The 27,871-nt window shown below is 37.7% G+C and overlaps 1 pseudogene; it reads left to right on the top strand.

Annotated features, from left to right (window-relative positions):
* The first annotated feature begins 166 nt into the window (after positions 1-166).
* LOC149557141 (E3 ubiquitin-protein ligase UPL3-like) lies at positions 167-27,871 on the top strand (annotated as a pseudogene).

Below are 27,871 nucleotides of genomic sequence, written 5' to 3'. Positions count from 1 at the left end.
CCACCTCCCATCCCCAAAATCCCTTTTTCTTGTTTTGCGCATCATGGGTTTGAGACTTTGTTAAGGCTTATGCACTTTTTTTTTGAAAAATTTCCCCTTGTTAGCATACGTCCCATCCTCTTCCCCTGTTTGTGCTGGACGCTCAACCACCTTGGGAGGGTCATCAATGTGTCAGCTTGGGTCTTGGCCATTGTCGACGCATTGGGTCCTGGTTGTTGTCCCTGCGTTGGACGCCACCTCACGCATCCCCCTCTGGACTGTGTCGCTGCCGCCCACGCGGGATATAGGGAGGTTCGACCTGCCAAGTGCAGACCTCGGGCAGCGCATGCGCAGGGGAGAGGGGGGTTACTAGGCCTAGGCAGTAGGATGTGTAGGGTTGTAGGGGGGGGTGTAGGGAGTTTAGGATAGGGTAGATTAAATTGAGGTTAGTTTTAGTGTTTAAATAGATTTAAATTGTTTTAAGTGTTAAGTTTAATGTTAAAATGTGTTAGTTAGTTTATTATTTAATTTGGGTTTTAGTTAAATGTTTAAATAAGTTAGTGGTTAATGTATATTCTTTATAGTTAGATTTTATTAATTTATTGAGTTTTAGATTTAGTATTGAATTAGTATGTTAGTTTAGGTATATGTTATTTATTTATTTTTGTTTAAATTGTTAATAAAATTAGTAAAAGATCATGTTAGAATAGTTGTATCATTTTAAAGTATTTGGTTTAAAGTTAGTTTAATATTAAATGTAATATAGTTAAAATTTTAAATTAAGTTAGTATTTTATGTTTAAGAAGAAACTTTAAATTGATTAAAGTATAGTTAGTTGATTTAATAAAGTTTAAGGTTATGTCATGTTTTGATTCAGGACATTTGTCGTAATTGTTAATAATTTTAGTTATTTAGTTATGCTTGATTTTGTAAATACCAATTTAGTTAGTTTTGATTCAAATATACTCTAATTGTTTTAACCATTAAGTAGATTAAATTTATCGATTAATTGGCTATTAAAAAAAGTTTTAATGTAGGTTTGATTGATTCGATATTGCAAGTAATTTTAATTCCAAATTCAGGTACATTGTTATTTAAGTAATTTTGATTGCATATCATTATAAATTAATGCAACATCATAAATTTATCACTATTAATCTAATAACGAAAGTTGCAAAATTTTAACGATGTTATCGTCCTCTTGTTTAAAATCTTAGGATGCAATGTAGGGAACCTGTACTAAAACTTCTATCTTAGTCATATCAAATGTAGAGCATGTTTAATATTATTTATAAAAAAAAAAAGTTGTGTGTGTTTTGCCCTCTTAGTTTGGGCATGACATTTTGGTATGAGAGCCAGGTTTTCAACACTAGGAACCTTAAACCATGGTGCTTCCTAAATTTAACTCAAACTTTTATTTGTGTAGATGTCGCCTGTTACTCGTAATCGGCGAGGCAGAGGTCATAAGACTAGGGGTGGTAGAGCAGGACAGGAGGATGGACCACCACCACCTCCACCACCACCTCCACCTCCACCACCACCGAACCCAAACAAGGACATTATAGATGCACTTCAGACTTTGATCGGTGTGGTTCAACAGAGAGTAGTACCTATAGTTTAGCCTGTTCAGCAGATTCTAGTAGTGGAAGCAAAGGGACCCGGAGGAGGCAGGCCCAGAGTCAAAGAGAGGACTAGGAGTCCCCCACCGAGACAGATAGAGGGTCAGGGTGAACACGAGGAAGAGTCCAGACACCAGAGAGGACCCCCTTTTGACAGACCTCCTAGACATGTAGGGGATGACATCAGGGAATTGATTCGACTCAGACCACCATTGTTCACCGGTACCACTGAGGGTTCAGTAGCAGAGTCATGGTTGTAGAGCTTACAGCGGTGCTTTGGGTTACGTTCTTATGGGAGTAATCTAAAAGCACGCCTAGCAGTTCATCAGTTGAGAGGGGATGCCTCCAACTGGTGGCATCAGGAGGAGATTATTGGTGGAGTGAGGATGGACACCCTCACATGGGAATCTTTCCTAGAAAGATTTTGTGAGAGGTACTTGTCAGAGCATTTCCGCCAGAAATAGATAGAGGAGTTCCATTCTCTTTATCAGAGAGGCCTTACAGTGGCTCAGAACGAGAGTAGGTTTCTCGAGCTCCTTCCCTATGTGGAATACATGAAGGATGAGAAACTACGGGTGCATCGCTTTATCATGGGTCTGAATTTCTCTCTTCAGGGCCCAGTTAGGATGGCTTTCCCTACCACCTTCAGACAGGCAATGGAGATAGCACTAGTTGCTGAGGATACTCGAGGTAGGCAGGAGTCACGGGATCGGCCTCAGAACTGAAACTCCTTCCAGCAGAGACCCCCTTGGAAAGGGAATCAAAATTATATAGAAGGGTCCTCTAGGGGCCAACAGTCTTAGCAGCCAAAACCCTAGCAGCAGCAGCAGCAGAAACCTTCTCAGGGTTATCAGGGCTCTAAGCCGAAGCAGTGGCAGTCACAGGGTCCTAGGCAGGATCAGAAAGTACAGGCCCCACAGTCGCAGTCAGTGAAGACTTAGCAGTCTTTTAGGGGAGGATTCAGCGGATCTAGCAGGTCAGGAGGTCCACAGCAGTTTGGGTCACAGGGTGCACGATCTTATACTCGCGGACCATGCTACACTTGTGGTGGCATGGGTCATATAGCTAGGGAGTGTCTGCAGGGACAAGCATCTAGTGGTCAGAGCAGGGCTTTTCCAGAGCCGACAGTTGGTGACATGGGTAGATCCCATAGAGTTTTTGCAGCAGTTGACAACCACTAGGCTGAGCATCAGGCCACAGTTATCGAGGCTACAGGTATTATACAGGGCCATATGGTTGTAGTTTTATTTGATCCCAAGGCTACTGACTCTTTTATATCGCCATTTGTGGTGGAGCATTGCGGGCTAGTGGCAGTTAGACAGGATGTTAGTTGGGAGGTAGAGTTAGCCTCAGGGGCCAGAGTGTCAGTTAGTTCCATGGTGTGGAGTTTTCAGATGCAGATGGGAGACATGTCCACTAGGACTGATCTATGCATTACCCCTCTAGGTTCTTATGATGTTGTTCTTGGCATGGATTGGCTTTATGCCCACAGCGCCAAGATGGATTGTCAACAGAAGAGGGTGGAATGTGTGGATGACGATGGTATCTCTAGGGAGATCTTCGGAGTGAAGAGGCCAGTGTCCCTTTGAATGATTTCTGCTATGCAGCTTAGACAATGCATGCGAAAGGGTTGTCAGTTGTTTGCTATCACTATTAGTGACCAAGAGGAAGATTTAGAAAGGGAGCCATCCCTTGATGATTTTCCAATCCTTCAAGAGTTAACAGATGTGTTTCCTTTAGAGCTTCCTGGTATGCCTCCACCTGGAACAGTGGATTTTCACATAGATCTAGTGCTAGGAGCCGAGCCAGTTTTGAGAGCACCATACAGGATGACTACTCATGAGCTTAGTGAGCTAAAGGCTCAACTAGAGGAACTCTTAGAGAAGGGGCATATTCGACCTAGTGTGTCACCTTTGGGTGCACCGGTAATTTTCATCAAGAAGAAGAATGGATCACTTAGGTTGTGTATCGATTATCGGCAATTGAACAAGGTGACCATCAAGAACCGATACCCTCTTCCCAGAATAGATGACCTCTTTGATTAGTTGCAGGGTGCTTGAATATTTTCAAAGATTGACCTTAAGTCGGGTTACCATCAGTTGAGGATTGTGGATAGTGATATCCCCAAGATAGCTTTTTGTACTAGGTATGGCCACTACAAGTTCACCGTGGTACCTTTCGGCCTTACGAATGCTCCAGCTGTATTCATGAGCCTCATGAATGAAGTATTTCATACCTTTTTGGATAAGTTTTTGATTGTGTTTCTTGATGACATTCTGATTTATTCTCATGATGAGAGAGAGCATGAAGAGCACTTGAGATAGGTATTGCAGAGGCTGAGAGAGAATCAGTTGTTTGGCAGCTTGTCAAAGTGTGCATTCTTCAGACCCGAGATACATTATTTGGGTCATGTCATATCAGGTGATGGTGTCTCAGTAGACCCATCAAAGATCAGGGCTATCATGGATTGGCCAGCACCCACCAGTGTTACCAAAGTGAGGAGCTTTATGGGGCTAGCAGGTTATTACCGATGCTTCATTTCAGGATTCTCTAGATTGGCACACCCCATCACTTCTCTTCAAAGGAAGGGGAAGAAGTACGAGTGGATGAAGAAGTGTGGTAGAGATTTTGAAGAGCTCAAGAGAGCCCTCATGAGTGCACCGATTCTTGTAGTACCAAATCCTGTTGCAGATTTTGTGGTGTGCACTGATGCATCTTTAGATGGGTTGAGAGCAGTCCTTATGTAGGAAGGACAACCTATTTCCTTTGAGTCTAGGAAGTTGAAGACTCATGAGCTCAATTATCCTACTCATGACCTAGAACTAGCGGCAGTGGTCCATGCCTTGGTGAGATGGCGACATTTCCTTCTGGGTCATAGATTCAAGCTTCATTATGATCACCAGAGCTTGCAGTACATATTTTCTCAGCCGAACCTTAATGCTAGGCAAAGAAGGTGGATGGAGTTCCTATGTGAGTATGATTTTGATGTTCATTACATCAAGGGAAAGGAGAATGTGGTTGCAGATGCCTTAAGTAGAAGGTTCCATGAACTTTCATCTGTATCTACTTGCACCGACTTGAGAGAGCGGATCTTGCAACACTTACCAGCTGATGAGCTTTATGCAGAAGTAAGTCAGTTGGTACATTCTCACAGACCCTTGGAAGGGAAGTTTACAGAGTATTCTTTGGAGTTCGATGGACTTTTATGGCATCAGGGATGTATGTATGTACCTTCCATTGGGAGTTTGTGTGAGCTCATTGTACTTGAGGCTCACAGAGCACCTTATGCAGCGCACCCCGGTGTTAAGAAGTTACACGCAGATTTGAGGTAGTTGTATCATTGGCCAGGCATGAGAGTGAAGATTGCTAGCATAGTTGCGAGATGCCTCGAGTGCCAGAGGGTGAAGGCGGAGCACCGTCATCCTGGCGGGCTTCTCCAACCACATGAGATTGCAGTGTGGAAATGGGACACTATATCTATGGATTTTATTGTTGGTCTTCCTATGTCATCTCGTCGCCATGATGCCATTTTGGTGATAGTCGACACATTGACCAAGGTTGCCCATTTCTCACCCGTGCGTACTACATTTACAGCACGAGACATAGCTCAGGTGTTCTTGCAAGACATTGTTAGACTTCATGGTGTTCCCCATAAGATCATATCTGATAGAGACTCTTTGTTCACTTCTTCATTTTGGAGAGAGTTGTAGTCGGCTTTGGGCACTAGGCTCAATTTTAGTACAGCGTACCATCCTCAGACCAATGGCCACACCGAGCGAGTGAATCAGGTTTTGGAGGACATGCTACGTATGTACGTGATGGACCATCAGGTCAAATGGGAGGAATACCTTCATCTTGTCGAGTTTGTCTATAATAATGGGCATCATTCTTCCATAGGTATGCCACCATATGAGGCTTTGTATGGGAGACCATGCAGGGCACCCTTGAGTTGGGATAGGATTGAGGATCGAGTATCTATTGGGCCCTAGTTAGTAAAGGAGATGGAGTAGCAGGTGACCCTGATTAGACAGTGCTTGAGAGAGGCACAGGATAGGCAGAAGAAGTATGCAGATGCGAAGAGGACAGATCGAGAGTATCAGGTTGGAGATAGAGTGTTATTGAGGGTACGACCACACAAGAGTCTGATTTGATTCGGAAAGGGCTCTAAGTTGGCACCCTGGTTTGTTGGGCCATTCGAGATCCTTGATAGGATAGGACCTGTTGCATACCGTTTAGCTTTGCCACCTAGCCTGTCATGCATCCAAGATGTATTTCATATTTCAGTACTTAGAGGATACATTTATGATGAGTCTCATATTATAGATTGGGATGCTTTACAGGTGGAGTCAGACGGACAGCTGGCACTGGAGCCTATCCAGATTATTGCCCAACGGACCCTAGCACTTCGAGGCCGAGAGCTGGACCAGGTTAGGGTCCAATGGGATTGTTACGATGAGGTCACGGCTTCATGGGAGAATACAGCACAGATGCGATCTCAGTACCCGTACCTTTTTGATGAACTCCAGGAGGAAGTTCATGCCTAGTGGGGGAGGATGTGAGGCCTCGCCCCAACCCATCGTAGCATAGTGATACATTACTCTTATTTTTTTATTCACAACTCGAGATGTCGAGACAGTATCTGATGCTTAGAACATAATTTATTATTTCCTGTTGTGTGATGTCATTTGCAGATATATTTGATGATTTTCATTTAATGTTCATGTATATATATGTTGATGAAATCAGTAAATGTAGGATTGAGATTTGATTTAAGATATTTCAAATGGTTAAGAATTATGTAGGATGAAGAAACTTTATTGATGTATGTTTTAATTTATGTGAATTCTGAATACGTATACATTTATGTACATGTGATTTTACGGGACTACTGATGTGTACAATGAGTGTGCAAATATTTAGCCGAGAAACCCTACGAAGGAATAGAACTGATCTCCATGTGCTAATTTTGGAAACCCTATTGTTCGTAAATCATGTAATTGTATTGTGTGATGTATGTATGCATCTTCGTTGCTCAGTAAATGTTGATGTTCATAATTATGTTCTTTCAGTGTCGCTTGAGACTCATAAAATGTTATGTGCCTCGATGTGTTGTTTAGGGTTAATTGTTTAACCCTTGGATTCAAGTTAGTGTCAATTTTCTATTAGGTTCTTAATTAGGGTTAGTCATCCCTAATTCGGATTAGCACTTATTTTTGCAAGTTAGAGTTGTTAGATGGACCTATCTCATTCCTAGATTTTATTTGTCTCTAAACCTCTTTCCTTAGGCTTTTAACATGTTTTTATTCCAACCAAAGGGTATGGGTATGGGTTAGGAGTCTTTTCCAACCCCTAAGCCCCTTTTTTTGACTTTTGAGGTCACTCAAAAGTCCCCTTTTTGCCTTTGTGCGAAAATTGCAAGTGGTTGTCATGAGTTGTCTTACCCCACCTCCTTTTAGGGTTTAACCATGGTGTAGGTTGAGTTAGGAGTTTCTAGAGTGGCTAGTGGGTGGAGATAGTTATTGCTCCTTTTGGGTGGTTGTGTTAGAGGCTTATTTAGAGGCCTTCCTTGGACTAGTTGTAGGGTTACCTAATCTCTACATTTAGAGAAGATTTCTTGAAGCTTGAAGGAAGGGTAGATACTCTACTCAAACTAGTTCATTGCCATTAAATCCTTGTGAAGGTAGGAAATTCTCATCCCCCTTATTCAGTTTTTATGTTTTGTTTCATGTTCATGTTACTTTGTTGTTGTTTCACTGTTGTATGGTTGTGGGTATGTTGGGAAGATTTGTAAACCATGTCATTTTGGTTGTTTTCCTTTCTTGTTTATGTTTGAAATTTTGAGTTTTCCTTGCATGGGTGTTTTGGTATTACTCACCCTAGGAGAGGGCAGAAGTGACCAATTTTGGGAGAGGTCTGTTTAGTTGGACTCCAACCTATGTAGAGTCTCTTCTCAGGATGAGAAGAGGGATAAAGGGTAGGGTGTTATGGGCCGCTACCCGTCAGCACAAACCTGGTATGAGTATGGAAAGTTTAAATGGAAGAACATAAGTTTCTTGGTTATTGGCCCTGATTGGGCATCTGAATTGGTGTTGTGCTTGACTTCTCCAGTTGGAAGAATCCACCTCTCCCTAGTCTTGATTCATTGTGAATCCTATTGTGTAAACCATGTATGATTATGCATGCTTGATGTTCTTTTGGTTCTGCTTGGTTGTCACCCGATCAGATTTTTGCTTCCTCCATGGTTCTAGAAGTGAGTTATAGAAAAACATTATAAATCCCTTGATTTTGATCATGAAGAAAATTTGATTAAATTGTTGAAAATTGGGATCGAGATCCTATTGTAAATGGTATTTTAAACTTAGTTGTAATGGCCACGAAGCCGGGTTTTCTTCCTGGTTCTTTCCTGGCTGAGCCTTTGAATCAGGTTGGTAATAAAATAAGTGATTGAGTAAACTTTGCTTCTCTTAAAATTTTCATATTCTATGTTGTTATATGAATGTGTATCAAAGATGAGATGAAACAATGATGTGCAATTATGCAAGATTCAAATTGTAAATGTATGGTGTCTCCTTTGTGTTTGGTATGATTTAGTTTATGGATGGATGTGTTGAAAGTGAATTTGCAAGAACATTTAGGAAAGAATTATGTTAAGTTATCCAAACTTAAATTTAAAAATATGATAGAGGACAGAACTTGGTGTGTCTTGATACTCCCATCAAAATGAGTAGAGCATTATCATTCTGATCTCTCTCTATTTCTCAATTGCCTTAAGACTAGTTTAGTCATTATGTTGTTCCAATGTTGATCCATCAGTTATAATAGATGGTTAAATGAATATGTAGATGGTTATTACATGTAATATGGTTTCATTGAAATGCATGGCCATTTGAGGTTCATGGAAATAATAAATTAGAAATTCATAAGAGAATGCATACACCTATTGTTGTAATATAGTTGCAAAAAAAAAAAAGGATACAATGAGTTTCAAGAGAGAGAGAGAGAAGACAAATTATCATATAATCCACCTATAGGATGCTGGAGTTTGTATGAGAGAATGTAATAATTCTTGTTTTGGAATAGAGAATATTCTTTTAAATATCCTCTTTTAAAACATATGTTAAAGCTTGTAAAATTAAATTAGAATAATAATGATAGTTAGAAATGTTGTAAATATAGTTTTAAACTAATATAATAAAGATCTTATTTTCACCTATAAAACTTTACCTCTTAAATTCTCTAACCACCTTCCTTGGGCGTCAGAGTTGGAAGGCCTATAAAAAAAAATAGTTTGTAACAAATATATATAGCATTTCAAAGAAGACTGGATGGGAGGGTGATGTCACCTGTCTCCACCTCCCATCCCCAAAATCCCTTTTTCTTATTTTGCGCATCATGGGTTTGAGACTTTGTTAAGGCTTATGCACTTTATTTTTGAAAAATTTCCCCCTGTCAACGTACATCCCATCCTAACATTCACTAATTTATAACTCAATTCTCAATGGGCACGGTGAGAGAGAGGGATGGAGTGGGCGGGAACTGCAATTCGAATCACGTTGTTTCGAATCTGGAGAAAGGCGGGAGACAGGAGAGCACGTCTGCAGGAGGGCAAGCAGCAAGGCATGCAACAAGCGCAGGGCAGGAAACGGAGGGGAAAGATGAGGATGCCTCAAAGGATGGGGACCCATGGGTTATGTTGCCCCATCCAGGTGAGAAGATTCCCCCTCCCCCCCATGTGGGCAGTGGGCCGTCTGGGGCATGGGGACGTTGGTCGAATCTATTCGAGATAAAACCATCAGGTAAATTGTCTTTCCCAAAAGTCATTGACAAATCTGATAAGGAGAAAGGTATTTTTGCTCTGGAAATCCCTAGGGAAATTATTGACCACAATATCCTAAGCATGGCAAACACTCTGGTAGGAAAATTTGTAGGGCCAAGACCTAATATTGATGTAGTGAGGATATTTACCAGGAGAAAATGGGACCTTAAAGGGCATGTAGAAGTGACTGCTATGGCCAAAGGCTTCATGTCTTTCGAGTTCTCTTGCTCGGAAGATTTTTCTCGTATACTATGTGCTGGGAACTGGTCTTTGGGCAGATCCAACCTAATATTGCAAAAATGGACATCCAACTTGGATTTGAACAATGATTTCCAATCTCAGGTTCCAGTTTGGTTAAGACTTCCAGAACTTCCTTTGGACTATTGGCATGAGATGTCTTTGAAGGCATAGCCAAGACCTTTGGAGAGCTCCTCTCCATTGACCCTGTCACAGCAGCTAAGAAAAGATTGAACTATGCAAGAATCTGTGTAGGAGTCATCGAAGGCCAGGACATGCCTCAAGTTTTAGAACTACAATCTCGTCTGGGAAACAGATCTCAAAAGATTGACTATGAAAGTGTGCCTTTTGCTTGTTTCCATTGTAAGAAGGCTGGCCACAAGGCTGGATCATGCCCTCTTTTCAAAGGGAAGAGTACGGTGGGAAAGGCTCATCCACAAGGGGGGATAAAAGATTCTCTAGATCCCAAAAAAAAATGGAGGAAAAAAGCATTGCAAGTCAAGGCAAATGGAGAGGCAGAAGGAAAAACAAATATTTCTCCTAATGCGCCCCAAGAGGAATCAGGGCCTCCTCGAGCAACTGGAAACGTAGGAGGGGGAGAAGAGAAAGGAGTGAAAGACGATTCAACACCTCTCCCCAATGCGAAGGAATCTGAGAAGAAACCTGAGGAGACAGGTGAAAATATGACTCTTCCCCCTCTGGATTCTCGGGAGGATGACTTGAAACTATCCTTTGTCCCAAACTCCATGGAAGAAATAAAGGAGGGGGAACCCATGTCCCAGGACCCTAACCCGGTGTGTTGTCCCCCCCCTTCAACAGTAAACAGAATCATAGCAAGGCTGTCTGCATCGACAATGGAAGATTTGGCGAGAATTGATGCTTGGCTGGACAAAGGACTAGAGGGAGAAGAGAATCCCTGGACAGAAGTCAGGACTAGAAAGAAGAAGAATAGCAGGGACCCTTCTCCGGTATCTCCCCCTTCTACTAGAAGCATGGCCAAGGCTGATCTCGGCCACAAATCTAACCTAGTGGGAAGGAAAAATAAGAATAAAATCAGGAAAGAGGAAGCCAGAAGAAACATTAAGGATGGTATGCAGCGTACCATCCAGGAAGCATGTTCAGTAGTTAAATCATGAAGATCTTATCTTGGAATATTCGTGGACTCAATGGAATCCACAAGCAAGAAGTTATTAGAAATATGATAAGGGACCAAAGGCCTGATGTTTTTCTAATCCAGGAAACTAAAATGAAGAAGGAAAGGATGGAAAATGTTAAGTTCAACAATAGCATGAAGGGCGTAGCCTCTAACTCTGAAGGAGCATCTGGAGGACTGCTGTTACTTTTCAATGATAAGTATTTCAATATAGTAGCTGAGTATGATGAAGATAACATTCTTTTCTGCAGAGTTCAACATTTACACACCAATGATTCCTGGTTTTTAGTGAATATTTACACCCCCAATAATAAGAGAGATAGAAAAAACTTCTGGACCAAAGTTGGTAATATGGTGCAAGATTGTGACATTAAGAAAGGTATAATCATGGGAGACTTTAACACACCGCTAGAAGATAAAGAGAAAAAGGGAGGTATGCCCCCGGATTGGGAAAGTAAACAGGATCTTTCTAACTTCATAAATAATCTGGCCCTTATGGATGTAGAGCTTAAGGGCGAATCCTTTACCTGGTCAAACAAGAGAAAAGGCCACGATTGCATTCAGGTTAGGCTGGATAGAGCTCTTATATCTTCAGACTGGCTTCAATCCTTCAGCTACAGACTATCTTTGCTTCCCAGAATTGGTTCGGATCACTCTTCCATTTCTCTTTTAGTTTCCCCTCTGGTACACAGGAGATACCATCCTTTCAGGTTTGAGAAAATGTGGACCTCTCACCCTGACCTCCTGGATAATATCAAGAAATGGTGGGGGATAGAGGTGGAGGGCTCAGCCATGTTCAGAGTCACCAGAAAACTTAGCAATGTGAAGAGGATGATTAAAATTTGGAACAAGTCTGATTTTGGTCACATCTTCCATGAAAAGAAAGAGTTATTTGATAATCTAACTATTATCCAAGATTGCATTCAGAAGGAAGGTTACACTGAGACCAACAGGGTTTCAGAGCTCAAGACCCTGTCTGAAATTCATAACATTATTAATAAGGAAGAAAAATTTTGGAGGCAAAGATCAAGGATCACCTAGCTAAAGGAAGGAGATCGGAACACTAAGTTTTTTCACCTAACCACCCTCAAGCACCGTGCTAGTAACAGGATCTATGGTATCAGAAAGGGGCAGGAGCTGTTAACTGAAAAATCTGCCATCTCGAAAGAAGCTGTTTCCTTTTTCTCTAGCCTTCTCTCTGAGGACCCAATGCTTTCCATTTTGGACCAGGAGGATTTTTTACACTATATCCCTCAGCTCATTCAACCTATCCATAATAAACAGATCTGTGGTATTCCTAATGCTTCGAAAGTTAGAGAGGCTCTCTTTTCTCTGCCTGCTAACAAGGCTCCAGGCCCGGACGGTTTTCCCACTTTTTTCTTCCAAAGGTTCTGGTCGGTGATCATGGGAGAGGTTGTTCAGGCTGTCCAGGAATTCTTTGGAGCCAAATCTATTCTCAAGGAGCTAAACTCGACTTTTGTGGTTCTCATTCCTAAATCCCCTGGGGCAGACTCATTGGACAACTTTAGACCTATTAGTCTGTGCAACTCTCTCTACAAGATCATCTCTAAAGTTCTCACTTTAAGAATGCTCAAGATCTTGCCCATGATAATCTCGCAGCATCAATCGGGTTTTGTTCCAGGGAGACAAATTTTGGATTCTGTCCAGATGGTGCATGAAGTCATCCACTCTCTTGAGGCATCCAAATGGGAAGGTATGTTTCTCAAACTGGATCTTTCTAAAGCTTATGACAGGGTGGACTGGTCTCTCCTTGGGAAGGTCCTCTCGACTTTTGGCTTTGACAGTAAAGTTTGCAAAATTATCTCTCAATTGGTGTCCACCTCCTCCTTGGCTGTTCTGGTTAATGGAGTCCCTTCTAATTTTTTCAAACCTTCCAGAGGCCTCAGACAAGGAGACCCCCTTTCGCCCATTTTGTTCATCATTTTAGCTGAATGCTTAGGAAGGATTATAGACTGTAGAAAGCGTGAGGCTTGTATCAAAGGGATCCTTCCCTCCTCTAATTGCGTTCCCTTCACTCATCAGCAATTTGTTGACGATACTATCTTGGGGGGGGAAGCTTCTGTCATAGAGGCCAGAGCCCTGAAGAAGATTCTTGATACTTACTCCAGTGGGACGGGTCAGCTGATTAATTGGAACAAAAGCTCACTCTTTTTCATCAACACCTCTGAGTTTAGACAAAGAAAAATTGCCAGGATTCTGGGTTGTGGGGTAGGCTCTTTCCCCTCTATCTATCTTGGTCTTCCTTTGGGATCCTCTCCCCCGGAGTCTTTTTGGAATGGTATTTTGGACAGATTCAATAGGAAGATGGCTGGTTGGAAAGGGGTCTCTCTTAGTCAAGCGGGGAAATGCCTCTTAGTCAAATCTTCTCTTCAAAATCTGCTAATCTACGCCCTGAGCCTCTTTGGAATTCCAGAGAAAATAGCAGAAAGAATGGAAAAAATCCAGAGAGACTTCCTTTGGAATGGTAATGAAGGGAAGAAAAGATACCCTCTTGTTGCTTGGGAGAAGGTTTGCCTCCCTAAGAGGTACGGAGGTCTGGGCATTAGAAAGATCACTCACCTCAATAAGGCTCTCCTAGCTAAACAAATATGGCGGATCTTCAGTAGCACCGGTGAATGGAGGGACACCCTGGTAAACAAGTACCTTAGAAGACCCACTCTTCTTTTCACCCTTTTTAATGAAGATATCCCAAAAGGATCGAACATTTTGAATGGGATCATGAAAGCCAGGGACCTGGCTAAGGCCAGGATATCATGGAAATTGGGAAATGGGAAGGACATCCAGTTCTGGTCGGATAGATGGCTTTCCCAAGATCCACTTATCAATAACCCTATTTTTGAGAGATGGATGCAAGCTTGTACTGATCAAATTGGGTCCAAAGTTTGTGATTATTGGAATGGCCAGGAATGGAGTGACCTATCCCTCATCTTTGAGGACTTGACTCCTATAATTCTTATGCTCAATTCCATGATTCCTATCAATTTGGGGGATGAGCTGGTCTGCAGGGATAATCCCAATGGAAGATACTCTATTGCCTCAGGCTATAATTCCCTTTGGAGCTTAAAAGAGAAGGCCCCTTGGGCGGAGGCTTGGATTTCGGGTCTCACTCCAAAGATCAACATTTTTTACTGGCTGGCTCTTTAGAACAAAATCCTTACTCATGACAATCTCATGAAGCGAGGACATGTTATGCCCAGTAGATGTCCCTTGTGTAAGAATCAAGCTGAGATCGGAAATCACATTTTCATCTTATGTGACTATGCTAGGGAGGTGTGGAATGTCATCACACATGATAATGAAACCCTCTGGTGCAAACTGGATAATCTCATGGATTTTTTCCATCAGTGGAAAGGTCTTTGTAAGATTGCTAGTCGGCAGGATCACTCAGACTGGATTTTACCCCATTTTTGCTGGGGAATTTGGAAGGAAAGGAATAATAGAACATTTAGAGACAGAGAGGAGCTGGCTATAATCCTTGGCAGGAAGGTCTCGAAGAATATAAACGAAAATCTCCAAGTGCTGAAGGAGGAGGAAGAAGAAGAAGGGGACAGAAAGATAGCTAAAGAAAAAGACAGGAACCTCAAAAGGCAGGATGCTAGCTGGCTTCTCCCCCCAGATGGTTGGTCAAAAGCCAACTTTGATGGGGCTTCTAAGGGTAACCCAGGCCCTTTAGGTTGCGGTGGAATCATAAGAAATAGCTATGGGGAGAGAATAGCTGCCTTTGCTTCCCCGCTGGGAATCCAGACTATTCATCTGGCTGAAGCAAGAGCTGCGAGTAAGGTGGTCAAGTTGGCTTTTGAAGCCGAGATTACTAATCTCTAGCTTGAGGGGGACTCCAAAAACATTATTAATAGCATTAATGGTATTTCCCCTCCCTCGTGGACAATTGCGAACATAATTGCTGAGACTTGCGCCACTCTCACAAAGTTCGATAAGGTCCACGCCACTCATGTTTACAGAGAGGCAAACCCAGTCGCTGATTGGTTTGCTAATAAAGGTGTTAACGCCACCAATAATCTGACCTGGCATGCCAGAAAAGTTTTTTTGGCGGAGGCAAAGTTGCTCATCGACCAAGATAAAGTCTTGGGAAGGATGGCTCAAATCCAATGCAATTATGGATAATAAAGATTGCTTAATGAATGGTAAGTGCCATTATTGGCATCATGATTTTCACCAGCAAAAGGGGCTTCCTCTGACATTTTGACACGTTCGAAAGGACGATACCATTATTTTCAGAAAGGGGTATACTCACGGGTATCATAAAAGAAACATCACCATTTTTTCGAATGCAAATAACTTGCACAGTTCAGAGTTCATGAGAATTGTGGAAGTTGATCAAGTAAACATGATGGGTGAGAGGAGCAGAAAGGAGCTGGTAGGGGAAGTTCAGAAGTGGAAGAACAAGGCCAAAGTTTGGAGAGATTTGGAAAAGGGTAGGGTTACTAATTTCTTCGAGAAACTTCATGGCTCGGATCCTGAGATCACTAATAGCATGGTGAATTCGTGGAATAATGGTAAGGTTAAGGTGAATGGGGTCTACTTTCAAATTACTGAGGATGTGGTTGCTGAAGTCATGGGGATTCCGATGGAGGGGCATAAATTCTTCAGAGACAAGAAGATGTCTTCTAATGCAATCAAGGATTTTTTGAAAAACACTGAAGAACTGAACAAGCTGGGCAAGAAAGAGACATTTTTTGTAACGGATACTATAAAGAAGCTCTGGAGGTATGTTCTCTACGCTGTCATTGAATATATAACCCTAGACCCCAGGTTTGATAGGGTTAGGACTCACCATTTTGTGATTCTGAATCATTTTCACTATGGTAGTAAGATCTCCTTCCCGTATTATCTTTTTAACTCGATGAACAAGGCCATTTCTAGTTTTAAAAAGAAAGCTACCGTCAACCCGGCACTGCATGAGGGTCTTCTGCTTCTGATTCATGAGCATTTCCACGCTCAAACCATTAGCAAAAACCCTATCCAGGGGGCGGATGTTGACAAGAGAAGCTCCAGTTTTTCCTCATATTCCAACGATGTCAAGAGCATCAGCTCTGATGAGGTTTTTGAGCATTCAAGTAAGAAGACTAAAAGCCATAAGAAGGATTACCCCTCTATCAAATTACCCAGCAGAAAGAGCCCTAGAGGTCATACCCCAACTAAAACTGGCTCTGCTGAGGTGGAGGAGGAAATGGATACTGATGATTCTGACAAGGTTTCGAAGGAGGAGCTGGATGAGGAGAAACTGAGAAAAAGACAGAAGAGGGAGGGAGAGAGCATGGAGCACTCCAGTAGTCAGTGAAAGGATTCTTTGCCCATTCCCCTCTCCCCTATACATCCTCAGCCTCCTTTGGAGGAAAATGACAACTCTGGACAGATTGAGGGGGAAGTACAAGTTAATAACAGAATGAAGGCTTGGAAGAACTTCAATGTGAGAACGGCCACTATGGGAATCTACAGAGAGGCGATGAACCCCCAACTCCTGGTGGATGACCTCGAGAAGCCTAGACTCAATGAGCTAATTGACCCGGCTATGGTGGCTATTTTTGATAATGCAAGAGAAACGAGCATGAATCTGTTGAACAATGCCCGCAATAGCATGATCGACAACTTCAGATCAATTAAATGGCTTTTCCATGAGCTTGAGGATGTCAGAGATAGGGTTTCCCAAATGGAAAAAATCAAGAGCAAGACAGGTGCAGAAAGCCAAGGTGACCGGAACAGCTGGGAGACTCTGATGGAGAGGAGAGTAAAAAATATTGAGAACTACAATCACAACCTGGCAAGTCAAATGATCTCCCTCCTCGCTTCGATCAACGACAACATCCTCTCTCTCTTGGAAAATCTCAAAGATAGGAACCAGATGGAGGAAGATGATAAACAGAACAGAGACAAAGATAGGCTGGATGTGGATAAAGCCAAGGACAGCACTATGGAGCAGGATTTGATGAACGCCCAGGATCATAAGGTAGAAGAGCAACAAGAATGCGCCGAAGCTGCCCAGACCATGATCGAGATGGAGAAGTAGTCTGCTAGGTTGGGTCTCTGTCCTTTGGTTTTTGTTTCTCCTGGCTTTGGCTTTTTGTCTGGTCTCTATTTTTTTGGTTGTTTCTTTGGCCTTTTTAGTGGGCAGTTGTTTCGGGCTGGGCCTTTGGGCTTATTTTCAGCCGTAAGGCTTATGTTTTGGCTGGGCATTTTTTCGCTTATTTTCAGCCTTTCTTGTTGTTAAACTTATGGGTTTCAGTACCCCTTAAAACCTGTTTACCTTATCAAAAACGTATGTCCCATCCTCTTCTCCTTTTTGTGTTGGACGCTCAACCACCTTGGGAGGGTCATCAATGCGTCGGCTTGGGTCCTGGTTGCTGTCCCTACATTGGACGCCACCTCACGCGTCCCCCTCTAGACTTTGCCGCCGCCACCCACGCAGGATATAGGGAGGCCCGACCTGCCAAGTGCAGACCTCGAGCAGCGCATGCGTAGGGGAGAGGGGGGGGACTAGGCCTAGGCAGTAGGATGTGTAGGGTTGTAGGGGGGGGGGGGGGGGGGGTGTAGGGAGTTTAGGATAGGGTAGATTAAATTGAGGTTAGTTTTAGTGTTTAAATAGATTTAAATTGTTTTAAGTGTTAAGTTTAATGTTAAAATATGTTAGTTAGTTTATTATTTACTTTGGGTTTTAGTTAAATGTTTAAATAAGTTAGTGATTAATGTATATTCTTTATAGTTAGATTTTATTAATTTATTGAGTTTTAGATTTAGTATTGAATTAGTATGTTAGTTTAGGTATATGTTATTTATTTTTGTTTGTTTAAATTGTTAATAAAATTAGTAAAAGTTCATGTTAGAATAGTTGTATCATTTTAAAGTATTTGGTTTAAAGTTAGTTTAATATTAAATGTAATATAGTTAAAATTTTAAATTAAGTTAGTATTTTATGTTTAAGAAGAAACTTTAAATTGATTAAAGTATAGTTAGTTGATTTAATAAAGTTTAAGGTTATGTCATGTTTTGATTTAGGACATTTGTCGTAATTGTTAATAATTTTAGTTATTTAGTTATGCTTGATTTTGTAAATACCAATTTAGTTAGTTTTGATTCAAATGTACTCTAATTGTTTTAACCATTAAGTAGATTAAATTTATCGATTAATTGGCTATTAAAAAAAGTTTTAATGTAGGTTTGATTGATTCGATATTGCAAGTAATTTTAATTCCGAATTCAGGTACATTGTTATTTAAGTAATTTTGATTGCATATCATTATAAATTAATGCAACATCATAAATTTATCACTATTAATCTAATAATGAAAGTTGCAAACTTTTAACGATGTTATCGTCCTCTTGTTTAAAATCTTAGGATGCAATGTAGGGAACCTGTACTAAAACTTCTATCTTAGTCATATCAAACGTAGAGCATGTTTAATATTATTTATTAAAAAATAAAGTCGTGTGTGTTTTTCCCTCTTAGTTTGGGCATGACAGCTCCATTCTATCTAACATAGATTTGACAAAATACTGAAATCATCTATTTCTTGTCACTAACTACTCTAATAGTTACATTGTGAACTCAATGATCATCTTCATCTTCTCTTCAATAGTAAAGTTCACCATATACACTTAAAGTGGCATCCCCAATGCTCTCTTGATGATCACACTCACTAATTCTCACTTAAAAAACTCTATTCATCATAATATGCTCAAAAACATACTAGGAACACTAGATCAATAACTGACATTAATAACAATACAATAATTGATCATCATGCACTCAAATTTATATCATGTAGTGCCTACCCTAGTTTGCATTTTACTATTGTTGCCAAACTCTTTTAGGCCAATTTTATATTATGATGAGATTACTTGGTACTTTATATTTCATGTATGCATGATGATTATTACAGTGTTTGTAGTTATTAATGATAATTAGTTAGATGATTTATTATCATATTTTTTTTCTTATGGATACTTACCCCATACTTGAATGTGTATGGTGTGTGTGTTTGTTTTCTTTCTATATGGTGTTTCTGATGTGGTTAAGGAAGGGAGTCGTAGTCACCTGCTAGTCGGGATCTACACAATGCACAACTTTCTGCTAATGCCTGTTTAGCATAGTATATATTGTGCTTGTACATACATGGATTTTATGCAGGTTGTAGGTACCGGGTATCGACTTCTCTGAATTGCCAGGATGAGCGTACCCTATCACATTATCTCAATGGTAAGAGAGGGGAGATAAATTCTCAAGTCTAAATCCCAACCCTTTAAGCCATTCATTCTAATTGAAAATTAGGATAAGTATCTGAGTTGATTACCCTCTAAATGCGTCGGATGACATAATTCATGATATTAACCCCTTAGTTTGATTTTGTATGTGTTTTGCTATGATGGGTTTTTGGATTTTACTTTATGAGCCTTTGGGGTATTTTCTACTAATTAAGTCTAATTAAAAGTTTTAATTAAATGAAAAATTATTATGATATTTTAATATTTTATTTTATTTAATTAATTGGGAAATTAATTAAATAAAAAAATTAAATTTGGAGATGAAAGTTATAAGTTTAAATTTGGAATGTGATAATATTAATTTAATTTAATAATAATATATTTAAAGTTCATTTTTAAATAAATGCTAAATAATATTATTATTTAAGTTAATAAATATTTTATCAATTAAGTTTTGAAAATAAATTTAAAAGTGGAAAAGATATTAAAATTATTAAAAGATTCTAGAGCGCATGATGCGTGCATGTGATTAAAAAAATAAGTGGATTTAATAAAGTGAGTGCATGAGATTTAAAATTAATAAATTAATTTAAAAGAAAGAGTCAAGTGAATATTAAATTAAAAAAATTAATTAATTAATTAATGTGCATTATTTTAATAATTATTCATATAGGAGTATGCAAACTCTTGTGAGTTGTCATGTTGACAACATAGGAGTTTGCACTCTAATTATGCACGTGTTGTCTACACTTAGGAGTTAGCACATTATTTGAGCACATGGTGTCTACAACATTGTAGACACTTCATCATGTTTATCTTCTTATCGTGGAAGTTATGTGCTTAGTTGTCAGGCTTATCTCCTAGTTCTTTCTAGACACGTTCTAGATGCATCTTAGAGGCCTTTATATAGAGGCTCTCCTAGTGTGTATGGACATCCTCATATGCTTCTACAAGCTCATAGGCTTCTACATCCTCAAATGCTTCTATAACCACTCCTAGTCACTTGGGGGATTTCGATTCTTGGAGGGATTGCGAATATTGGAGAAGGAAGGAATTTTCAAAGAGTAGAAGGTTCTAAGAGGAGGAGCTTCTCTACAATTTTTTGAGGCATGGTGAATTAGCATCAGTGTCCAGGTAGGCACTTGTGATTATTTTGCATAATTTTATTACGCTCTTTCTCTTCCTGTCTTCATCCTGTCTATTATGTGTGTCTGAATAATTCTCTATGAATGAATCTTCAATTTTGTAATTCGGGCATGTATATTGTTTCATCCAGTTATGGGAATTAAAAATATTATTGCAATCTTCCCTTAGTAGAATCAAGATTTGGAAATTGATTCGGGTTTGGGTTCGAATAAAAATAGAATTTTATTATTATTCATTAGTTTTATATGATTTATTAACTAATCTAATTAAGATTAGTTAATAGTAGAAGAAGTGTAATTAATTATTAGTCAATTTAAGTAAATGGATTTTTAAATGAGGGAAAATTAAAAGAAAAGAGATATTCATAAGTGTTTAGTGGAATTAAATAATTGAATTATTAATGAGATTGATTTTACTTAAAATCAATGAAGATTATTTTAAATAAATGATTGTCCTTGAAGTGTTTTAAGGAAATTGTAAACTAATTATTTGAAGGTTAATAAGTATACTTTTAATAATTTGAATAATGGGAGATGCTTCTTGGAATTATTAGTAACATTGTTTTTTTAGTGAAATAATGCGAATGATTTTATTAAGAGTCAATGGGAACTAGTTCAATGATTTAAATAAGTAAATAATTATCTTTTGACTATTTTAGAAAAAAAATTAAATTAATGGAGGAATAATTCTATGCATTATTCAAAAATAAATGGGTTGACTTGTAGAAGAATCTTATACTCTTGAAATATACTTGATACAAAATCTGACATCTCATATTTGGCTTAACCATGTGATTGCAAAAGAAAACCAAAACATGTTTTTGTATCTTGTTTCTCTATGATATATGTAAGTTGGGGTTATGGGGTTTGTCCTAGCTTTGACCAGTCCTAGCTTTCTAGTCTTCTTGTGTGAAGTTGAGGTGTATGTATATGAGATACTTAACTTAACCATTTTTGAGTCATCGATCAATTATACTTGGGTTACTTTCTAGTCGCCTTGATGGGACTGGAGTGTTTATTTTGATCTTGATGATGTCATGTTGTGACATGTTTTGACTTGACCATTTTGGAGTCTTCAATTAGTATTACTTTGAGATACTTTATGCTTGCTTGTTGAGAACTGATGGATATTATGATTGTCATTGGATGCTTTTCAATTGCTCATGGAGAACTGATGTGATTATTTTGATAATCTTTATGATGCTTTCTAGTCACTTGTATAGGGCTGAGGTGATCTTTTGATTTGTGATTTTATGAGCCTAGGGTAGGTTATCTACTTGTAGTGTCAGGAAGTAGCTTGCAATGGGGGCCGGGGCCCTAAGTGGCTGCCAGGGTAACTCATTGTAGGTTGTTTTAATAAGTGAAAAAATTACACTAAATGGGGATTAAAATGAACCTAATAAGATAATTATATTTTCTCACCCATGCCTCGAGTGCTAGTACAAACTAGGATGGGAGTAGAGAGAACACTTGGTTGTGACCTTGCATTCCATAGTATGCCTCGTCAGTAGGAGAGGATACTAGTGGCCGAATAGGGATCACTAGGGGTCTAGGGTCTATTGAGAGACTACCAGGGTAACTCTAGCGTGATCTGTGCAATGACACTTTCTCGCTTACATAGTAGGTTTCCTACGTGTCTTTGTGTGCCTATGGGAATTAGATTTCATTTTATGTTGGAAACTTTGAGTTAGTATACTTTTAGGATTTCTTAGACTTAGAGAGTATTTGTGTTATGTGATTTGATATCTTGTTTGGGACCTAAGACTATCTCCTCAGTGTAGTGGGAGTGGGCCATTTAGGTTCCACGCTATCGGGTGGTAGTGCTTTTTTACTCTTACCATTTGAGATCCATCCGTAGACACCGTGGTTGGAACATTCTTTGTTGGCATTTATCTTCATTCTATTCTTGGATCCTATGATGGATGTTATTTACTGGTAAGTTCCTTTATATTGATGATTAGCATGTGATAGATGATGTTATCTACTTTGTAGGATCATCTTATGCTTTATTCTTGCATGTTACATTTTTTTATGCATATGTTGTAGCATGGTAGATTTCCTTTTTCATATGTTGTAGTATGTTTATGACTGACATCCCTACTATGATAATGTCGATGATCTCTTCGATGAATTCAGATGTTATGCATGGAGGGATGGCTAGGGCACAGGATGGTCTAATGATGCTATTGATAGTTGGGAGGAACTGCGCACTTAGTTGTGTTTTACAATGGATGGTTATCTTTTACGATGGTTGTTATATCATTATTGATGGATGGATGTATCATGTATGTTATTGGTTTCATTTACTTTATTGTACTTTGTGTCATGGATTTGATGATGATGATGTATCTTTATTCTACATATGTATATTCTTTTGAGCTTTTCATACCCTATGACATGTACAATGGATGATTGAGTATTCCAAATTTAATTGCCAAGAGGTATTCAAAAAAAAAAGTATATTATGGACATTGGACTTTTTAATTATTCTTTCATATGGATGTGGTAATTGTCAGACTTAGTATTAATTAGATTAAATGTGACTCAACATCTTGGGATCCTTAAGGAGTGTTACCTATTATGTATAATTTTAGTTGAATGTGTGTTATTGCTTCTACTACTAGATGTTCGATGTGAATGGTTTATCTTTCATGTTTTTAAAAAAAAATTGTTTGGCAAACTTAGTAAAAATTTAGGTTAATTCTTTTGGATCCCTTGGCAGGGCGTTACATATCATGACATCACTAACATCACTAGACATCTCAAATCTTGAAAAGAAATTAAAATGTTCCAGAATTACAAGCTAACACTCAATTGTGAGGTACTTGTATTAAGGGACTCTCCCCAAACCTCACTAATCCAAGCTCTTAAATCTTGAAAAGGAATTGAAAGGTTCCAAAATTAAAAACTAAAACTCAATTGTGAAATACTTGTATTCCAGATCTTAACAAAGAATCGATGAGTTTGAGGTCATGATCCTAATTTTCCCTTGTTTGAGAAAGTCTTCCTTATGATATTTATCCTATTAATAAATCTCCTTGAATACCCTGTCTGAAAGGAATACCCTCACTATTATTATTTACCCACCTTCCACACCATCCTTATCTTTCAATGATTTGCCTCAATTATGTCCTTTGAAAAATTTGAATTATTCATATAAACCCTTTTACTAGATGTAGTGTTGTGAACTTGATTAATTCTTAATACCCCGCCTCTTTTATATGATGACCCTTTCTCATTCCTCCCTAATGGATACCTCCATATTTTCTTATCTCTATAGCTCCAAATCTTTCAGGGTATAATATCATCTATTAGCATGGATTCTCTAGAGGTCATTTTGATTACTATCCCTGACATTTTGATTTATTTTGTGGTTTTAGCTCTTTTCCCTAGATATCATACCTTCATATCAATGAAGGGATTTAGAAAACCCCTTTGTCTTCTTATCCCTATCCTTAGAATTTTGTAATTGATGAGCACTATTGGAAGGAAGGATTTCCCATTAAATCATTTCTTTTGACTCTAGGAGCAAGAATTAATACCCAAAACTTTAGAAGTAAAACCATTCTCATTCCTCCAGTGCCTCTTCTTCCAACTATAAAATGCCTCATGCTTCAAATCCTAGACAAGTCTCTCACCCACCATGACCTCTATTTGATCAACAACTCTTTTTGGTAGTCCAATGACTATCTCCAGTGATTTATTTTATCACATTATTTTTGTAACTTTTCTTAATATTATATCTGTACTTCAACACTCCTTTCAATGAGAGATTGAAATTATTATGGAGAGAACAACACCTGATGATGCATGCTTCAATAAGAGTAAAATTTTCGTTTATGTCAATATCTCTAAATTTTCAAAATTTTGAGGAATGTTGTAAGAATAATCAAAATTGTGAGCTAGCCAAGATTAGCCATCATAAATAAGAATTTATAAGGCTCATTTATTTTGTCTTCTTGTTATCGATAAATGTTATTAAACATTTAATTCTACTCCAAAAATGAAGAAGTTATATAGCTTAGTCAAAGGTGAGATCTAAAAGAGAAAAGTTTGAAAAAATAGAATCTATTGTCCTCTAAGTAAGCCAAACAAAAGAGTGATGCACACAGAATCGTATAAGGGAGGTAGACATATATATAATAATACAATCTCTTTATATATGAAAAATAATTCTTAATATTAGTATGATTTATAATATTAGTAAAAGTTATAAAATAAATCATCGTCCATAAACTTCTTATAATATTTATTTCATACCATAAATTCCTTATAATATTAAGTATTATTCCTCATAAAATAAATTATAATCATAAAAGAGAAATACTTTATATTATAAAGAGTCCATTGTATAGAATAATACTTCATATTATAAGAAATTTATAAGTTGTGATTTTTATTTACAACTTTTACTAATTAATTAAGCCGATAGGCTTATATGTGGGAGCTTTGCTCCCGATTTTTACAATTTTATGCCGAAAAATTGTCAGCCTTGTCGTGCTTTTATATTTTATGACTTGCAACTTTTTTTTATGTTTTTCCAAAATTGATCTTTACCTTTTATTAGCGAGTTTCTAATTTTTTGATACATCATTTGTATTTCTAATTTAATAACACTTTCTATTTTATATCTTCCCAAACTTCTCATTTAATTGAAAAGTTCTAGTGGTGCTAGAGAGGATACAACATAGAATCAGTGGTGAAAATTGATAATTGTGCACACCGAGTTTGGTAATCGATCCATTATTTTAGAATGAGAATTGGTTTTCATTCTTAATTTTCACTAAAGGTTTCAATGGTTCTCATCACCATCGATTTACCACAGTTATATAGGACTTCAAAGTGGAAGCCAATACGATGCCAATATGGGTTTTCCTTAGCATTGCTTCTCAGTAACATTTCTTGAGGAATCGGGTAAGAAGGTTGAGTTTCCCCTGTCATAATCAATACATGAATTAGAGGATTGACATACATGCGCTTGCTATTGAATACATATTCATCGGTAAAATTTTTGGCTAAAATTGTTTTTGAGTATATGGACTATAGTTTTGATCTGGTTTCCATATGGAATGGAAACAATATGAATTGAGATGAAAGTAATGAGTTACATGGTTCAAGTTATGAAACAAGATACTATGGGCGATCGATAAAGGCTAGGAGACTTTAAATTGTTATCTCTTCTTCATTAGTACGAACCTGTATATTTTGTTTCAAGAGCTCATGTGGGAATTACAGCTCCTGTGATGCAGCTTAGTTGAGTGTAAATCCCTCTTAAGTTTTCTAGAGTTGAACTCTGCATCATTCTAAGTAAATCCCTCAAATTAGAAAATCAGAGCTATTTTTATTTTATACCTTCTGTAATGGATTTCCACACAATTAGAACTATAGAGAAATTGTTTGTATGCAAGAAAAAAGATGCAATGGAAGGATCCATGAAGTTAGGATGATTTTTGTTTGTTTATCTGTTCTAACCATAGCTGCTGGCAACATTACATTTCAAAATAAAACCTATTATTTGACTACGATATCGTAAACTCACATGCTTTTATTAATGTTTCCAGTTTATATATACAAGACATAGTATGAATGCTTTAAGTCCTTAGTTTATTTTTGATGATTTTTTTAGTAAACACTCTATGCCTAATAAAATAGAAAATTTATAAAAAACCTTTATTTAAAGTTTAATTCTTCTAATAATATTAAAATGTCATATGTTATTTATATTTAAAAATAAATATTTTAATTCTAATTATTAAGATTTGAATTTGAAATAATAAAGGTAGATATAGAATATTAACTTAAAACCATAATAGAATTTTTTAAAAAAGTTTAAAGGAGGCAAAATAAAATAAAATAGAAATTTTAAAGGAAAAGTAGAATACAAAGTTTGTAGAATGAAAAAGTAAAATAGAAAGTTTATAGAAGCATAAAATAAAAGGTTTATAGAAGAAAAAATAGAATAGAAATTTATAATATTGCTAGCTATTAGGATTTAACTCTAGCATGGTTGGTAGATTTTTTAATTTACAAGTAAACAAAAGAGAAAATAATATATTTTATATGAAAATATAAAAAATAGAATAAAGATACTAATATTTTTAAATTTATTTCTAGAACAAAGTTTCAAAATGATATTTATACAATATGTAGAATATCAAGATAAAAATTACATATGGTGCATTCAATTGTTTTGATGTATATATTGTGACATTGATGTTTCTATTCTAAGCTCTATGTAAAATCATATTTCCTATCGGTTACTGTTGCATGCACAAAAGCATGTAACTGCTAGTTAAGCCGATAGACTTTATGTGGGAGCTTTGCTCCTAAAAAGAATAATTTCGACAGAAAAGTTGTCAACCCAAACGTTTTTCTATTTTATGGGAGCTTTTTCGATAGAAGTCATTTTTTAGAATTATTCTATAAACAATACTTTTTAAAAATTTCTTTCAAATAATACCCTTTTTATATAAACTTTCTCTTTTACTCTTACTCTTATGTTGCTAATTCTCTTCTTTCTAATTTTATTTAACTTACTAATTCTCTAGTGTTTTTTGAACTTTGTTCTTCAATGTCTTCACTTGAACCCAAATTAGGTGAGTGACCTTTCATTATTACTAGCTCTAGGTTTGTTTTTGTCAATTTGATCTATTGGTTTGGTAATTTTTGCAGAAGCATTTCTAGATTTGGTCAGTTTGATCTATTGGCTTCAGCATTTTTTATAGAACCGATTCTAGATTTGATTTTATTAAATTTCCACTTGTCCAAATTATTAAATGCATTTTTTGGTACCTATCTTAACCTTTGAAAGCTTTTCGTGATTGAATGCTTGTTTCCATTGCTTATAGGTGTTTCCCATCTCAACTTTACAATTATTTTCAAAAGAGGAATTGGAAACACTTATATGTGGTGTGCGTGACTTATAAAAGGTAAGTATGAACTATGAAGCAGTTTAATTGATTTTTTTTTATCATAATCTCTATCAATGTTTGAGTTTTGAAACGTATAATGTTTTAGCAGGATCAAATGCTAAGGGACCACATCAAATTCAACCATGGATACACTACTCGATGTGAGTACGCAGTGGATGTGAGTTATACATTCCCAGCTCTTATGTTTAGAGTGTGTTTATTTCTTGCTAAATTTTGAGACTTTGAAAACCCTATATTTGCAATACCCTAACATCTTTTTTTCTTAATTACATGAAGTTTATTAAGATCATGGGGCAATTCACACCAAAGCTGCAGAGAGCATTTTTGCAATTCGTTACTGGCTATCCAAACCTTCGTCCAGGTGGTTTGAGTGCTCTGAATCTAAAACTGACTATTGTTTGCAAGGTAAGTGCATTGCTCACTTTTACAAGTATAGATTCATTATTTCCAAATTTTACATCTTCTAAGCACATGTCTTCAAAATGCAAAATCCCTCAAATTCAATAGAGGCTGTTGATATGGATTTGCCGAGTGCTATGACTTCTACAAATTACCTAAAACTCCCTCCTTACTCAAACAAGGTTTTCCCTTCTCCCTATTGAATCAAGAAAATTTATGATGTATTTTATGGCTCTCTGATAATTTTTTGTGGTAGAATATGTTTCTAATGAATAAAAGAATCACAAAAAACAATGTGTGGTAGACTAGTGTATGTCATTACTGAAGGGCAGGGATCTTTTGACCTCTCATAA

The sequence above is a fragment of the Cupressus sempervirens genome, chromosome 5 (genome assembly GCF_028749045.1).
Source record: "Cupressus sempervirens isolate cs-2001-9-10 chromosome 5, ASM2874904v1, whole genome shotgun sequence".
Lineage (NCBI taxonomy): Eukaryota > Viridiplantae > Streptophyta > Pinopsida > Cupressales > Cupressaceae > Cupressus > Cupressus sempervirens.
The sequence above is the reverse complement of the archived record's forward strand: the minus strand, read 5'-3'. Positions and strand labels throughout refer to the sequence as shown.